Raw genomic sequence first — 18,658 nt, 5'->3', positions numbered from 1 at the left:
TGTCGGCAAGAGCAGATCAAGGCTTTAATTACTTGCTAGCAGCTAGCTGCACAAACTAAAGATTCAGGCATACAGATCGACGAGGCGCTTGTTTATCCAGTTGGCAAGAGCAGATCAAGGCTTCAAGTAATTGCTAGCATCAAGTTGATCTGGGGCTTGCTACAGCTAGCTGCACTAACTACTGATTTAGACCAAAGAGATGCTTGCTTCAGCCTATGCCAACACACAAAGATTTAGACAAATACAGATAGTAGAGGCGCTTGCTTAAGCCTATGCAAACACACAAATTTTCCAATCAAAGCGTTGCTTACTTGCTTGCATTAATTCAAACTGCTACTTGTTGCAGCTACTTTTACAAACGAAATAAGACGGAAAATAATATGAAGTTTCATCCTATAATTATAAGTGAACTTTGGTTGTAAATCAAAGATAGCTACTATAGGACCTGAGCCACGCTTTCAACAATTCAAGTACGCTCTAGCCATTTTCTAGCTACAGAGTTGAATCCCCACCTTTGTGAAAAAAATCATTTGATATAGCACGCATTTTATTACATAAAAAGTAACAGTCCCAGCTCTGGTTCCTACTATAAATCATTTTAATTACAGAGTTGAATACGATGACGACTTATTCCTACTCTCGAAGTTTCTCCAACTGGGAGAGCAAGAACTCAAATCGAACATAGAGAGAAATTTGAGGTACTTCGCATTAATCCATATAGAAAAAGAGCAGCAATTTAACAACCATATGAAGGCATCACCCACAACTTGCTCATGCTACTGTATAGTGTGCATTGTTCTGTAGGCCATGATCCACCCACAACAGAATCCCCGACCTTTCTTGCCCCAAAATCAGACAGAATGTTATGCGCACATAATTATCCAAATTGCTACTAAAAGCTACCAGCCAACAGCAAGAAGAACAAAAAGGTAAGTAGTGATGGTCGATGGTAGATAGGAACCATGCAACATTCCTGCATTACCATTACAGCCTCTCAAAGTATAAGTCTTCAGTGAAGAGTATAATCACCTACAGTTTGGGTGCCGTGTAAGTCCTATCAACTCTACTGTACATATAGATGTGACCAATCTTCATGCCCGCTGTGTGGGACTTCTTTAATTGGAATTAGAGCTGCTCCCACAAATCTTCACAAAGCTCTTCGAATTTTTCACATGTTATGGTGCTCCTGTAAAAAAATAGCATGCAAGTAAACATGTAGAACCTGCACACCTTTCGTGGTCATGATTTAAGAGTTTACATATTCACTATATAATGAGAAGGGAGAGCTGAAAGCATGAGCTGGGCAACAAGATCAACCATAACATAACAAAGCAGGCTTGTGGCAAATAAGAAAAATGGAAAGCTAAGAAGCCAGCATAAATTAGTTTTGCAAGCTCCACACGATCATGAATACGCAAAGCAGATAACCGTACAAGATGGGTCACAAAACTCAAGATAGAATGTGAGGATGGGCACAAAATCACCTCACAAGCAGAACTTCTATAACTCATGATTGCTATCTTATTTTTATCAAAGTCATGATGCTTTCTGAAGCAACCAAGCTAGGTGCATGAGTAACAGATAGAATCAGTACCTCAGAGAATATTAGTACTTCGGAGCCATGGGCCTTTAACTTGGGAACACATTTATCAAACAAAACAATCTTTTCCTGTAGAAAGGGAAGTAATTTTCCTCATCTCAAAGAAAGGAGCCATTTTTTCCTGTAGAAAGCATCAAGCCTTGAGGGGGCGCACCAAGGACGATGCCGTCGAGCTGCTTCAGTACTCCAAGGAGACCGCTGATACTGCGGTCTGTAGCAAGGCAGGGGAGGGCCGATGCCGGTGGAATCGTTGGGACGCATGGCAGACACAAAAATCTAACAAACATTGTCACATAGTTTTATAATATTGGAGTTAGTGAATCATGAAAATGTATGCAGAGACTAAAACTGAATTCTATACACCAAATATATTTTTCAGGATATTCAGGTTTATTTAAATTGTGTGCCGCAATCATCTCCGTCCTCATTGCCTCCCCTGCATCTACCAATGTCCTCGAATCCTTGTCGTCCATGGGGATCGAGTATGTCCTCCTCATCGCGTCTGGCCATCATACCCAAGACCTGTTACATGTGCCATAGAGCTTCTGAAATTTCAAAATCACTTAAAAAAACTAAACATATATGTGGACTCAAAGAAGGATGTCTTCGCTTGTGCTCTACGAATAAGTGATTGAGGTCTTTGCTGTTTTGTACAAAGAACACAAAGTCCCGGTAACTACAATAATGTAGCATGATGTAAAGCTTGTTTGGGCAAGTGATGTTCAGTTTGTTCGGTTTGATCTTACCAAAAGGATCAACGTAATTCAAGACATGGGAACTCAACGAAGAATACATTGGTGCCTATCAATACCTCCCAATTGGATTTCGCCTTAAATCAGTGCAGGGGCGGCAGCCTGGCAGGGGAGCACATGTGTGTGTACCTGTGCGTGGTGGTGATGATCGTTCGGACGAAGTAGTGTCCTCACCGGCATTGTGGAGGAGGGCCTGGGTGGAGGAGCCATCTTCCTTGGATAGCACACGCTCGGCCGTCAGGGCGGCGCCCAGCCAAACCATCTTGAGACGACGCAGGGAGACGTGGAGCGGCTGCACGACGGAAAAAAATTGGGAGGCCAGCAACACACTGGAAATCCATCAGGAGTTGGGGCGCACGGCCGCGCTGTCGCCCGACAAGAAGCACGCGGAGGCTCCTCTCCCGTCGTGCGAGATTGTGGAGGATCTGGACCTGCAGGAGATCGAGCAGGAACCAGATGGAGGAGACAGCGCTGACTCGAGGGAGTTGGTCGGCCGATGGAGAGCGGCAGCGGCAGAGGAGGAGGGGAAAGATGAGTTGGGGAAGGTGCGTCGGGTAGGGGTGGGCGTGACGGCGTTGGCCGGCAGTGGCGGCGCGCGGCAGAGGGGCGGGGGCCGGTGGTGGCAGCACGCGGCGGCGGCGCACTATTGGCGGAGATGGGAGGTAAGGTCGTGGGCTTCCGGGTCGGGTTTTTCTCTCGCCTCGTTGAGGCCCACACTGGCGGACGATTGATATACGCAAAAGTGGAACAAAATTACAGACGAAATCACATGAATAGTACCACCTTACATGTAGAAAATAATACAAGTGGAAAAAACTAAAAGCGTAAAATCACTGAGAAGAAGTGTATTGTGACGGTGAACCCACAGAGTCAATCCGTGCTTTATTATCAGGGAAAGATTTTGGGGATTGAGATGGGGTTACCATTCTCAATGTTTGTCAACCAATTTTGTAGTTAAATAAAATATATTCCTTTGTTGTAGGTAAAAACTAGCTTTATGCAAATGATAACCATAGAGCCTCCACCACCCAATTATGCATATAGTTATAGCTGTTACATGTTCATTTCTCTATAGTGTTATTTTGCTAGCATATTCCATATGCTGACCAACACAGGCAGGCAACGTATTATGTTGCGGAGTTTTCAGACGAAGAGTAAGGTGCGCTAAGTCGTTGTCGTGCACTCAGCTATGTCGTTGGAGTTGATGGACTCAATTACCTTCGAAACTTCCGTTGTTATCTTATTTAGATGGCCTTCAGCCATATTATTGTAATAAGTTCTCTTTTAAGATATTTGATGTAATAAGTGTGTGATTGAACTCTGTTACAAATCCTCGAATACTGTGTGTGTCAGCATTACCGATCTAGGGATGACACTTATGCATAGAGATTTGACTGTCTGAGGTTGGATTGCTACAAGATGGTATCAGAGCACACGCTGACTATAGGACGCGACCACTAAGATGAGCCATAGGACCCTCTTCTCTACTCATTTCTGACTCTTCTCCATTTTCCACTCTATAGATGGCGGACCCAATGGACAAGTTTGCTCAACCAGACGATGACACCCCTTTCGGACGACACTTGAAGGAAGTCACTAACTACCTAAGCATCGGGATACCAAGCTTCACCGGGACCTACACCGCCACTTTACTAGAAGAGGAGCGCTGGATGATTCATATTCTAGGAAGGACATTCACGCCTGTTACTGAGCCCATAGAGTTTTTCTTTGATGCACCAATCTGGAGTCTAGGAAAGAGCATGACAGCCCACATCGCCATGGGACGCATTGGCGAAATTTATCACAAGGATCTTAAAGACACCATCTACCAGATATGCGGACGCCGAGACAAGCAATTGGAGATGATTTGCACCTGGAGGGATAAATCCATTGAAGCCTACATCCAGGAGTTAAACCAGCATATTCGTCATTAGGAGAACCAGATGTGCGCCAGCATGATAGACCTGAAGAAGATGATGACCAGGAACATGGAGCTAGAAGAGGGACTCAAGTCTACACGTGATGGATATGAAGAGGAGATTACAGTACTACTGGAGAAGAATGAAGACCTGAAGAAGACGCTGGGAATATTCATGGGAGATCCCAAACCAGAGGAGGACAACCAACCTGAAGACTACATCATCATCGACGACACCGACTCCGACCCCAATAGTGATGATGATAATGAAGACGAAGCTGGAGCAGATATCATGGAGTCTTCCTTCGATCAAAATTTCTAGTCGACCACCAAATTATCAATAGTATTCCCCCATGTATATAGTAATAGTCTGAGTATTTTGTAACGGTTGCTAGATCGATTGTATGCCCTTGTTTGAATTGAGTGGTGTGATAATGAATGTGTTTTGTCTCATGTGCATATGGGCTAAGTTGTTTTTGTTGCCTTGGTTCTGGACTAGCAACTGCATCAAGGCATTCTGCTGTTGGATCAACCGTTTTCTGAGGTTGAATCCGCCGGTGTTTTCTAGTACCACCGAGCCGATTGTTGCTGATGACTGGCTCCGCGGGATTGGAAGGGAGCTGAGCACCACAGGTTGCACAGATGCTGAGAAGGTGCATTTTGCCGCACATCAACTGGATGGACCCGCAGCCTCATGGTGGGAGAATTACACCGTCACTTACCACATAGCAAATGTCACTTGGGATCAGTTTCAGCAAGCTTTCCGCACAACACATGTCTCAACTGGAGTAATGAGTATGAAGAAGCATGAGTTTCGCAACTTACTCTAGGGAAATCATACTGTGGCACAGTACGTGGATGAGTTCAGCAAATTAGCCCACTATGCCCCAGATGATGTGGCCACAGGTGCCGCAAAATAGGAGAAGTTTATGGAAGGGCTGAATGATGAGCTGAGTATGCAGTTGATGGTGGCAACATTTGCCAACTACCAGGAGTTGGTAGATAGGGCTCTTATGATAGAAGGCAAGCAGCAACAGATAGAGAGCCGCAAGAGGAAGTATGGATAGGGGAAGTATAATTCTGGAGCTCAGCAGAAGCCTTGCTTTACTCCTAACTCGGGACGATACACCCATAACCATGGAGGCCATACTCATAATGGATGAAGCTCACATAACCACAGTGGCCCCAAAAATGGAAATGGGAATGGAGGAAGCAACAACCGGAACCGTTCCAACCCAGCAACACCCGCTGAGAAGGACCTGAGCCATGTTACCTGTTGCAAGTGCGGGAAGATTGGACACTATGCCAATGATTGTCCGGAGTTGAAGAATGGCAATGGAAATGGAAACTCTGGAAAGAAGCCCAATCCCTTCACTAGAGGTCAGGTGAACCATATCAATGTGGAGGAGGATGAAGATCAGCCTGACGCTGTGATTGGTAAGTTTTTGATTAAGTCTTTTACCGCTCTCGTTCTTTTTGACACTGGTACATCGCATTCATACAAATCAAGGGGATTTGTGGACAAGTTTAAGTTGCCAACCTTAGCCCTTAGGTCACCCATGTTAGTAAGCTCGCCAGGAGCGGAGTATATGGCTAGCCGATGGTGTGATCGGTTACCCCTAACCATTGTTAGCCACGTTTTCCCCTCAGACCCAGTAATTTTGGAATCACAAGGATTGGATATAATACTAGGCATGGATTGGTTATCTAAGTATGGAGGAAACATCGACTGTGCTAGTAAGACAATTTTACTCACCACCCCAGAGGGAAAGAGGATCAAGTATGTATCCAAGCATGCGCCAAAGAGGACCCAAGTAAATTCACTCTCGGGAGTTGTTCAGGAAGAAGTGCATGTTATGAAGGATTACCCGGATGTATTTCCAGAGGAATTACCAGGCATGCCGCCAGATCGAGACATAGAGTTTTTGATAGAGTTGTTGCCAGGCACCGGACCAATATTGAAGAGACCATACTGGATGGCCGCTAACGATCTGGAGGAAATGAAGAAACATATCAAGGAGTTACTGGATAAAGGATATATCCGACCAAGTTCATCACCGTGGGGAGCCCCAGTGCTCTTAGTTGAGAAGAAGGATGGATCTTTGAGAATGGTTGTTGATTACCGGGCATTGAATGAAGTGACGATCAAGAACAAGTACCCACTACCGATGATCAACGATTTGTTTGACCAGCTACAAGGAGCCAAGGTATTCTCCAAGATCGATCTTCGATCAGGATACCACCAGCTGAAGATCCGGGAACATGATATACCCAAGACAGCTTTTACCATAAGGTACGGGGTATATGAGTACACAGTCATGTCTTTTGGATTGACCAATGCCCCTTCCTATTTTATGAGTATGATGAACAAAGTGTTCATGGAGTTTTTGGATAAGTTTGTTGTGGTGTTCATTGATGATATTTTGGTGTACTCGAAGAATGAAGAGGAACACAAGGAACATCTGCGATTAGTTCTCGAGAAGCTCGAGAACATCAGCTACATGCCAAATTCATCAAATGTCAGTTTTGGTTGAAGGAAGTTGGATTTCTTGGACATGTTATATCAGGAGAAGGTATAGCAGTAGACCCTACCAAGGTTCAGTCTGTCACTGAGTGGTTGGCAACCACCTCAATTGGAGAGATTCGCAGTTTTCTGGGACTCACAGGATATTATAGGAGATTCATTGAGAATTTTTCCAAGATTGCAAAACCTATGACGGATTTATTGAAGAAGGACACTGAGGGAGTCCTGGATTAGGGGGTCTCCGGACAGCCGGACTGTTGGACTATGAAGATACGAGATTGAAGACTTCATCCCATGTGCGGATGGGACTCTACTTGACGTGGAAGGCAAGATAGGCAATACGGATATGTATATCTCCTCCTTTGTAACTGACCTTGTGTAACCCTAGCCCCCTCCGGTGTCTATATAAACCGGAGGGTTTTAGTCCGTAGGACAACATACAATCATACCATAGGCTAGCCTCTAGGGTTTAGCCTCTCCGATCTTGTGGTAGATCAACTCTTGTACTACTCATATTATCAAGAATAAATCAAGCAGGACGTTGGGTTTTACCTCCATCAAGAGGGCCCGAACCTGGGTAAAACATCATGACCCCTGCCTCCTGTTACCATCCGCCTTAGACGCATAGTTCGGGACCCCTACCCGAGATCCGCCGGTTTTGACACCGACAGACAGCAAGTTCAAATGGACCGAGGAATGTGAGGCCAGTTTTCAGGAGTTGAAGAAACGTTTGGTTACAGCCCCAGTGCTAATTCTTCCGGATATACGCAAGGATTTCAAAGTTTACTGTGACACTTCTCGCCTAGGACTTGGAGGTGTACTTATGGAGGACGGAAGAGTTGTTTCTTATGCTTCACGTCAGCTTTGACCTCACGAGTTGAATTATGCCATGCATGATTTGGAGCTAGTAGCCATGGTGCATGCGCTCAAGACATGGAGACACTTTCTTATTGGAAACCGCTACGATGTGTACACATACCATAAGAGTTTGAATTACATTTTCACCCGGAAGGATCTGAATCTCAGACACAGGAGATGGTTGGAGCTCATAAAGGATTATGATATGAAGTTGCATTATCATCCAGGAAAGGCCAATGTCATAGCAGACGCTTTGAGCCACAAGAGTTATGTCAATACCCTCGTAAGCGGAGGATTACCGCAGGAGTTAGCCGACGATCTCAAGGAACTTCGTTTGGAGATAGTTCCAAGAGGTTTTGTTGCAACAATGGAAGTTCAGTCCACATTATTGGGAAAGATTCGAGAAGCCCAGAAGGATGATAAGGAAATTGCTGAGATAAAGGAGAGGATGAGCAAAGGCAAATCCAAGGGTTTCCATGGGGATGAGTATGAAACATTATGGTTTGAGGATCGTATATATGTGCCCAATAACGCGAAGATCAGGAAGTTAACACTTCAGGAAGCTCATGACTCGCCATACTCGATTCACCCCGGAAACACCAAGATGTATTTGGATTTGAAGGAATGTTTCTGGTGGACAGGTATGAAGAAGGATATTGCTGAGTATGTAGCAGTATGTGATGTATGTCAGAGAGTGAAGGCAGAACATCACAAGCCAGCCGGATATTACAGGCTATGCCGATACCCGAATGGAAGTGGGATAAGCTTGGCATGGATTTCATCACCGGATTACCCAGGACCAGATCAGGTTATTATTCCATCTAGGTAGTAGTTGATCGCTTGACCAAAGTGGCTCACTTTATCCCCGTGAAAACCACGTATACGAGCGCGGAGTTGGCCAAAATATATATGACTAGGATCGTATGTCTGCATGGAGTTCCGAGGACCATCGTATGAGATAGAGGGACACAGTTTACCTCGATGTTTTGGAATCAGCTGCACTAGACTTTGGGTACCAGGCTAGAGTTTAGTACAGCCTTTCATCCGCAGACAGATGGATAGACCGAGAAAGTCAATCAGATTCTGGAAGACATCACTTCAAAAAAAGAGACATCCGTGACATTTTTGGCTGAACGAAATTTTTTTCTGTCATACATATGACACTTCTATGACGATAATTGTGACAAAACCCGGTATCATCATAGATATGGTGGGCTCCTACTTCTATGACAAAAAATCATGATAGAAAATGGGCTTTTCGTCCTAGGCGGGATGGAGACGCAGCTGCATGACATTCTTTGGGCCGTCCATGATGGAAAAAACCGTGGTAGAAGCGAGGGGGAGGAAAAGTTCGGGAAGTTCCCGGTTACGGTGGGAGGTCGGGGGCCGAGCGATGCGCGTTTCTCTCGTACACGTACGCGCGTGTGTGCGAGGCGTTGACTCTAACTGAACCCGAGCGAGTCGTTGGGCTCTAACTGAACCCGAGCGATTGCACTGCAGGCTACACATTACTGAACCCGAGCGATCGATCGATGGATGTTAACTAAACCCGATCAAGCGATTCCTTCGCTGCTACTGCTAACTGAAGCCGATCGATGCTTCCTTTGGGATGAACAGTGAGCGTTGCGGGGGGGGGGGTGGATGAACAGTGAGCGGTGGCGTTGCCTCTGGATGAACAGGACCCCGTGATGTGGTGGAGGGCTGGATGAACAGTAGACGGTGGAGGGGTGCCCGTGGAGGGGTGGTTGAACAGGACCCCGTGGTGTGGAGGGCTGGATGAACAGTAGACGGTGGAGGGGTGGTTGAACAGTAGCCGGTGGAGTGGCGCGCGGTGGAGGCTGGATGAACAAGAGCCCATGGAGGCTGGAGGAGGTCGACGGTGGAGATGAACAGTATCCTGTGGAGTGCCATTTTACGGTACGCCACACCCCTCCCGATGAACAGGACCCCCGTTTCGACCGTAGGATGTCCGTTTCGTCCGTTTTGCGGTACGGCACACCCCTCTCGATCAATAGGACCCCCGTTTTGACCGTAGGAGGTCCGTTTCATTCGTTTTGTGGTATGCCATACCCCTCCCGATCAACAGGACCCCCGTTTCGACCGTAGGAGGTCCGTTTCCTCCGTTTTGCGATACGCCAGACCCCTCTCGATCAACAGGACCCCGTTCAGGCCTCGTTTCCATCGCCTGTTCCGTCCAAGCCCTCCCGATGAACACGACCACGCATTCCATTCCGACCTAGCCGGTTGGCTCCCACGCGTTCCGTTGCCTCCCGATGAACACGATGCATTCCGTTGCCTCCCCATGAACACGACACATTCCGTTGCCTCCCCATGAACACGACGACGATGCTGCCTCCCCATGAACACGACGATGGCGCTGTTTCTCCGTTCCAACCCAGGCATGTACACGAGCCTTGGCCGTACGTATGCGCGAGTAGGCGTTCGAGACCCTGCCCGTATGTACGTACGTGGCCGTATTTTCTTTCTTGCACCCTGGCCGCTGTACATACGTGTACATGCTATGTGCGCGACACTACTACGACACGTGCGCGCCTCTACATCGACCAGTATATATGTACGTACACGTTCGCGACCAGAATGACAACGCTACGTACGCTTCGACCAGGTGGGTCCCGACTGTCAGGCAGTTCCTTGCGTGCGAAGATGTAGCTGGTGGGTCCCAGCAGTCAGGGGGGCGAATCGTTTTGTTTTTTTTGCCCGGACGCACTTCCTTGCGTGCGAAGGTGTAGCTGGTGGGTCCCAACAGTTAGGGGGAAACGTTTTTTTCGCGAAATACGGTGGCCCGTACGATGGGTCCCCGCTGTCAGGTGGAGGAATAAATATTTTGGACGTAATAAGGAGGCACTTCCTCGCTGCGGCCGTGGACCCAGCTGTCAGCCTCTCCACGTACATTCCACGTCCGATGGAAGCCGTTCCTTGACCACGTTGACCACGCCGCGCCGAGAGCACCAGGGCGGTGGGCGACGGCGAGGTCTAGGAAGGGGACGACGCGGAGCCGGGGAAGACGCGGCAGTGGATGGCCATGTGTAGAGGAATACAAGGGTTCACTGGTTCACTGCGGTGTGAGGCTGCCGTCGCCGCAGAATAACAGGGGGTGTGGGTGAGTAGAGGGATGGCCTGGCCAGCGGTGGGAGTAGTAGGGGGCGGTGAGGCCTCCGCCGCATCGCACACGGCCACAGGAGGCAGGAGCACGAGGCACGACCGACGCTGGTTTGGGCGGCTGGAGCAAGAAGACCAAAGTTTGAAGAAGCACTACGTCCGTTGGATGGACATCATACGGTCACTGGAGCTAGAATCGTGCATATATTGACTAACTTGACAAAGCCTCCGTCCCCGTCAACTTAGTAGGCCCACAAGTCATCCTGCCACTATACTGGGTCCCAGCTAACAGGGGGAGTATTCATTTTTTTGTGCGTAATAAGGAGGCACTTCCTTGCATGCGAAGATATAGCTTGTGGGTCCGAGCTGTCAGCGGCGGTAACGTTTTTTTCGCGAAATACAGAGGCCCTTTCGGTGGGTCCCTGATGTCAGGTGGAGGAATCATTATTTTGCGTGTAATAAGGAGGCGTTTCCTTGCGTGCGGCCGTGGACCCAGCTGTCGGCCTCTCCACGTACAGTCCACTTCAGATGCATGTCGGTCGTTGACCACGTTGACCAGGTCGTGCCGAGAGCACCAGGGCGGTGGACGACGACGAGGGCTAGGAAGGGAACAACACGGAGGCAGGGAAGACTCGGTAGTTGTTTCCCGTGCGGAGGGGAGTACGACTGTACGAGGGTTTACTGGTTCGTCTGCCGTCGCCGGAGAATAACAGCAGGTGTGGGTGAGTAGAGGGATGGCTAGGCCAACGATGGGAGTACAGTGGGGTGGTGAGGCCTGTGTGGCAGCACAGCCGGCCGCGGTGAGGAGGGAGCAGGCAGTCCTCCCACCGGCGCTTGTTTGAGCGGCTGGAGCAGGAAGAGCAGAGATTGAAGAAGCACGACGACCGTTCGATGGACATCCAACAATCACTGCTTGTGCGTCAACCTTTTTTTAGGAAAGCCTCAAATCTGTGGAAAACAGCATACAACCCATTCGCTAATTCTTAAGGTTTTTTTGAGCTCATATTCTTTTTGTTCGCATTACAGCCCATATTGTGGCCACGGTTAAAAAATTATACGAAATTTTGCATATTTCGGTGCGGTCCGAACTGTTTTTAATCCTGAAATTTCGACTCGCATTCAAACTGATTTTAAAAATAAATGTATATCAATATAAAATCCAACAAATTCTCCACGCATAAAAATTAATGTAATTTAAAATCTCGAAATGAAAAAAAAGATATTTGAAACTAATTGCCGGTTTGATGTGTTTTAAAAATGTACAACCCATTTCTCATTACTGATGGGCCATTTTCTCGACCAGCCGAATGAAAGCTCTTCTCGTCTTGAAAGATTTGCAGCCCAACAGGCCTAACAAAGCGACTTACTTGACAAATCACAAAAAAACTAGGCTATGGCCGTGGACCCAGCTGTCAGTCCATTTGTTTTTTAGTCCATTTGGTGGGCTGTGTGAAACAATGATGTAGCATCTATGCGGCCCATTTAAATCCAATTTGCATTTTTCTCGAAATCTGCGGACTTGCTAGGCTGGGTGAAAATATCATGTTGGGCTAGACGGAGAGATGTTATAAAAACATAAACACCTGATTGCACGTCAGTAAAATCTTTGCAAGCTTATGTACGCAATCACTAGGAATTAACTTTTTTTGACATAAAGACTGTAAGGGACCCCCTACAGTATAATTGGTGCAACAAACCCAAATTGCAAGTACCATGCCTTGAACCTGGGTGGGTGGGAAGGCATCAGCCCCTTCCCACCACTAGGCTATGCCTTAGTCTGCATCACTAGGAGTTAACTTGCCAAGTTGTATATATAAACAATTATTATTATTATTATTTTGTAAGAACTTTCAACTTACGAAATAAAATACCATTTTAATTTGATGAGTTAATAGGACATGGGGTATTATTATTTTTTAGGCTAGACGTGGGATAGTTGAGTTGGTTCTAGGGGAAAGTACTGGGAGAAAACTCAGTTTACATCGAAAAAGAAAGTGGGAGAAAATTCAGAGACCTGCTGGGTCCACCTGAGGAGGGGAATATGTTGGGAGGAAGGAGATTCAAAGCACGGCAGCCGAGTGAACTAGTTTTTTTACGGACAAGTGAACTAGTTTAGATACATTAGCAAATAGCCACTAAAAAAGAAATCAGGTTAATGGGTTCTTAAAAGAAATATTTCGAACAAAACAGATAATTACGACACATAGGCTAATGCATGAAACACTCAGATGATAAAGGTGCTTATAAACAGATAAAGTACAACATCTAGACCTTCCTGTCACGCTTGATCATGACGCTGCAGCTGTCCGTGTACTCGTCGGTTACGGGAAGCAGACACGCCCTCATGTCCAAGATTTGCCTGTACATGTCGTAGCATGCGTATGCGTCCTTGGCCGTGTAGGTTATGTAGGCTAGATTCAGAGGTACGTCCCACGTGTTCAGGTCGTCTTCTTTCATGTTGGCGTATCAGGGGTCAATGATGGTCTCAGCGAGGTCAACCACGGAGTCCTTCTCCTGCCCGTTGCTGATGATCTTGTATTGCTTCTGGATGTCGACAAGCTTGTTGCACTAGATGGCTGAATCGTCGTGTTCTTCCTTCTCTCCACCATAGTGAAGGTGCAGTCGGCGCTGCCGATGAAACGGGCGAATGCTCCAGAACCTGGTGCAGCCATAGGACTGAGGCGAGGCAGAGCTTCACCGAGTCCGTATCGTTGGTGTACATCACATTCAACTTGGTGCAGCCATAGGACTGAATGGCGAACTCAAAGGGGAACTCCTTGCTAATGTCCATATCCAGCAGGCTCACCCCTCAGATCGCCATTGGAGTCTCTTCGAGTGAACGAGTGTGTAGGCGGCAGCAGCAGTTCGTTTTTCAGCTCTTGGGGAACTGGATTCAACAGTAAGCTGAGTGTGTACAGGCGACAACAGTTACTACCCCTCCCTCATCCGCTGCATGCCCGGCAGAAGATGCACCCTCGGCCACACGTCGGTTCACGTGCGAGTACGTATTGGTACTGTAATAACAGGAGTTAGTGGTCACTTTACTTAAATTTAATTAGCTTTAATAGAAATTTGTACTTAAAAGAAGCAATGCATTCGCTCGTTCTATCAGTGCCACAGGATCAACATGCACAACAATTAGAATTATTATTCTCAGGACGCACACGATCAGCACATTTGTCGCACTTTCACAAAGATAATACTATCAAGTTTGAACTGTTTGTTATGGTTGTTGTCCTCTGCATCATCATGTCGTGTTTCCCAGCTTGCAAGGTTCAGAACCAACAAATAAGATCCAAATAATAAGTACAACAAAGATGCCTACACATCTCATTGATTCCCAGCTTGCAAAATTCAGAACCAACAAATAAGATCCAAATAATAAGTACAACAAAGATGCCTACACATCTCACTGATTCCCAGCTTGCAAGATTCAGAACCAACCCATTAGAGCCTTTTGATAAAGTGAATATCGGGATTAAATCCATCTTGGCTAGCCATGTCATACAATCGAAGAACTTGGCGAATGCTCTTGACTGTCACAACATCTGTAGTTGAGTATTCCTGTTTGCACAACATGTTTGCACATCACAAACAAGGAGACAGGAGAGCATGATTTTGCTTTAATAGCGGCCTCCTTGAACTCAACCTCCAGCTCTACTTGGATGAGGTCTGCCTGGAGTTCCATGATTCAATTCATGCGCCTTTTTCTGCAGTTCACCTGAAATGAAGCAAAGATTGCATCATTCAGCTAGCAAGAAGTACTTGCTCTTGTGAGCTGGCAGGTTCTTCTTTAGTAGTTGCACTGAAATTGAGGAACATTAAGGTTGGTTGTCCGGCTCATGTAAGGTGCAACTATAATTTTCTTATCCTTTTGTGCAGTTCCACTAAAATAAAGTGCCATTATGGTGACAGTGACGGCTCCATCTTGCAAAGGCTAATAAAATGTTGCACGAGATTACCAGCAGAACTTGACGGAGATTTTGGAAACTCCAATCACCATTTTGTGCAGTTCCACCAAAATTGAGAGATGTTTCCCACGTGACATTTTAGTTGAACCGCACAAGACACTCATTCCAAAAAAAGTGTTTTGTGCAGTTCACCAAAAGGTCACAATAGCAACAAGGTGAAATGGATACCCCTATCTGCACAAAAAGATAGAAAGTAAACAGTTGCTGGACAATAAGAATATAAGGAACATATACAAAATGAAAAGAAGCATCTTAATTATGTTCATGGCAATCATGCAAGGACAGTAGAAATTTTAAAACGTCAGCAATGCTTCATGTTACCAGAAGCATTACGGTCAACAATGAGATTCCTCAAATATGCTTTAATGGTGGCATTGCTTGTTTACCAAACACAGTAAATCAACAGCAGCTAAAGAGTTGGTTTAAGGGCATGGGACTGTGGGGACACAAGGACACTCAGCAGCGTAAAGGAGCAACTTACTTATCATACTGGGGAAAACGACAGGAGTGCCATTGTACTATGTGAGGGCAGCAAATCTAATCTTGGAGATCTTTTACTATGTGAGGGCAGCAAATCTAATCCTGGAGACCTTTTACTATGTGAGGGCAGCAAATCTAATCCTGGAGACCTTTTACTATGTGAGGGCAGCAAATATAATCCTGAGACCTTTTAGTATGTGAGGGCAGCAAATCTAATCCTAGAAACCTTTTACTATGTGATGGCAGCAAATCTAATCCTGGACATACTCTGTTGAATTGTCCACCAGCCACCACTTTCTATCCTTTTTTCCTCCAATAATAGATATGTTCCTTATCCAGTTTGTACTGCGTTTTCCCATTATTTCCCTTTTCAACCAAGAGATCGGTTGGGTATCCGGTCTCTACTACTTTCACCATATTATTTCCTCTTTGAATCAAGTCCTAGATTCATGCTACAACTTTCCCCCCTTTCTTCGTTGTTTGAACAAAGCCCTAGATTCGAATGCATGAAGTAGATTTACCTCTAATAATACTAAAAATTTAGGTGGCTTTGGAAGAGCTGATGGGAGTAGAAAAAGATGCACATGCAGACACATGGGGAGCTGAGGTAGTAGAGCAAGGCCGCTTTCGAAGAACTTATACCTGAGGGTCGCCGGGATGTCGGCGGCGACAGGTCGGATCTGTAGACAATACGACAGTGAGGAAGAAGGGTCAGAGGATCTCCCGAGCTGGCCATGTGTCGGAGAGAACGGCACGGGCAGAGGATCGGGCCCCTCCGGCAGCTGTGGGTTTCCTCCCTCAGCAGCGATGACCGCATGAATGATGCACCTTTTAGTCCTCTACACACACCGACCGAAGGGATCCGGCCGGATCTGTGACCAGCGGTGAGCAGAGAGAAAATGTCGCTACCGCTGTCTTGTTTATATCTGGAGAGGATGAGAGAATGAAGAGAGCAACCCTAGTAAAGCAAGCGCTCAGGCCCCTGCGTCCATATATAGTGGAGTGATTATCTTTTTTCTCTCCACAACAAGCGTTTCCATTTGTGTACGTGGAATTAAAGAAAAGAAACTCTCTATTTAAGGTGACTACTGTACGACTCCTACTTACTACTAGTAGTACTACAGTATTGTTCACTTGTGCTCCCTGCCCCTCCATTCATTGAACAACCCCACGGGTGAATAAACATACAGTAAGTACTATATTTATATAGAACGAACAATCTCGAACTATTTTCGCGTAGTTAAAAGTTGAGGGCGGGGCTTTTCCTGGGCAGTACGCACGGCAGTTTTCGGGTAGGGCTAGAAGACTATTTTAATTTTAAAAAAACTTCGAGACAGCCACATAGCATGGAGCCGACCCCAATGATTTTAAGCTTACAAGCACGGTACACGCTATCCTAGACTACTATGCACATGAAACTGCCACACGAGCGTCCGGGCTGCGCTTGGCTCTTCGCCTCTTCGGGAAGTCGAACAATGATGGAATACTACTGCACTGGAGGAGTACTACAGTACACTTCTGGCCATCTGACACTGATTGAACTGCTGCATGTCCACCGCGTGCGGGAGGGAGAGCGTGTAGCGAAAGCTTCTCCTAGTCTTGCCAGCCACCACGCTCATGGGCGAGGGAGGGATGCTCCTGCCTTTGCGTGTATGACAGGTAGGCCCTACAGGTGTGTGGCCAACCTGTCATACAGCCAAAGGCAGGTGCAGTTAAGTTCGCGAGGGAGAGGATAATCAAACTTGTTGTTGATGTACGAGTTGACGCGACACATCAAAGCACTGCACTCGATATATTCAATAATTTGCGTGTGTGACTCCCAGATGCAGAGGCCGGGGGTCATCATCCTCCTTTTCGAGAAAAAACAGACACGTGTGTGAGAGGACGAGTGCGTGCGTGCACCTCTTCTCTTCCTGTATAACGTACTACTAAACTCAGAGTACAAGTTTTTGTGGGTGGCACGATGGTGCGTGCGAGAAGACCCAAGAGATAGGTTTAATGCATTAATTGCAATGCATGCATGCATAAAGTACATGCATTGGTCAATTTTCTCTTAATACTTGCATGCAATGATTTAATGCACCTTGGAATCTGAACATGTGTTGGGGACAACCAAATTGAGCCTGATAAAATGGAAAAACTAAAATTTGAGATAAGCCCTAAAATTTTGAGATAAGCCCTAGAACCGTCAATAAATTTTGAGCTTGCGTCTCGTCACATTCCAAATTACTCCATGCTATATTGAATTGCAAACCTGTTCACACCGATCAAAACCTAAACGGTTTCCCACTTAGGAGCGTATTAGTACTCCACATTCCTCCTCAACTCCTCATCCACAAAAACAAACAAGTCATTCAGCATCCTTCCCTTGCGTCTGCCATGGCCAGCGTGAGTTCTGGGTCAAGAGATTGCCACCAGGGAGAGGTGAGCGTGGAAGTGGAAGCACGAGAGATGTCCCGCCTCGCTGCGAGAGCATCCGACATGTCCCGCCACGCGGAAGTAGCAGCACAGAGGTCCCGCTGCGCCGCTGAAGCAGTGCGGAGATCCCGCCGCGCCGTCGATGCAGCAGACTGGTCCGGCCGCACCGCGGAAGCAGCAGAGATGTCCCACCGCGCCACGAATGCAGCAGAGATGTCCCATCGTGTCGCGGCGGCCTGGGAAAATTTCTCGCGGGCAGGCGACGAATGTTACAGGTGCACGCATGCGATCGTCCATAGCCAGATGGATCAGATCTCCGGCTCGGCGAGGTTGCAGGACGACATGATAGCCTCGTTTGAACAGGCTACCAGCGTCATCCAACAACTAAGGGAGGGCAATGAGAGGCTCCGGGCCGAGCGCGACCTGCTGAGGGAGAAGATCGTCCGAAGTGCAGACTTGCCGAAAGAGACCAGTGCCTTGTTGAAGAAACTTATGGACGAGAATGACATGCTCCGCAACAAGCGCCAAAGGCTGGTGGAAGAATCCGTGGATGTTCTCAAGCAGCGTCTTGAGGACACGAAAGAGCTCATTGCCGCTCGCTGCGGAGACTAGTTTCCTGGTTTCTTTTGATGTAATAATCGGTTTAGGATGTGGATTGTGTCGTCGGTTGTGAAATGTTGGGTTCTAGCACGGATGTTTGGCCTTTGTTGGCCTCTTGGGATGTTGTGATTTCAATCTGGTAGCTTTTCCTCCTTCGTGTTAGGATGGAGTTGTGTTGAACTTCTTGTGAATTATGGTGGTTTTCAGTAATGAAAATCGAAAGGGGCAAGCCCTTCTTTGATAATTTTTTTAATCGTCCTTATATATTCATCAGTCTTGCTATAAGTCACAGTAGATGCTATATAGGTCTGTTGGATCTTACATCAAGATCTGTGCTTTCAGATTTTCTTTTTTCTCTCTTAAATCCCAGTCGAGTGAGACATAGCCACGCCATTAAACAGAGGCTCGGGCGCCATT

At 46.7% G+C, this 18,658-nt stretch overlaps 1 long non-coding RNA gene across 3 annotated transcripts; it reads right to left on the bottom strand.

Moving 5' to 3' along the window:
* Positions 1-937: 937 nt before the first annotated feature.
* Positions 938-3,068, bottom strand: LOC125545722. Of its 3 annotated transcripts, none has more exons than XR_007300193.1 (3): positions 2,412-3,064; positions 1,595-2,122; positions 938-1,186 (listed from the first exon to the last, which is right to left on the bottom strand). It is a non-coding gene; the product is annotated as an uncharacterized LOC125545722 (long non-coding RNA). The 3 variants fall into 3 exon arrangements; XR_007300192.1 differs by having other exon boundaries at positions 2,482-3,063; XR_007300191.1 differs by having other exon boundaries at positions 1,595-3,068.
* Between the last annotated feature and the right edge of the window lie 15,590 nt (positions 3,069-18,658).

The sequence above is a fragment of the Triticum urartu genome, chromosome 3 (assembly GCF_003073215.2).
Source record: "Triticum urartu cultivar G1812 chromosome 3, Tu2.1, whole genome shotgun sequence".
Taxonomy (NCBI): Eukaryota; Viridiplantae; Streptophyta; class Magnoliopsida; order Poales; family Poaceae; genus Triticum; species Triticum urartu.
This window is presented reverse-complemented; position numbering and strand designations above follow the sequence as displayed.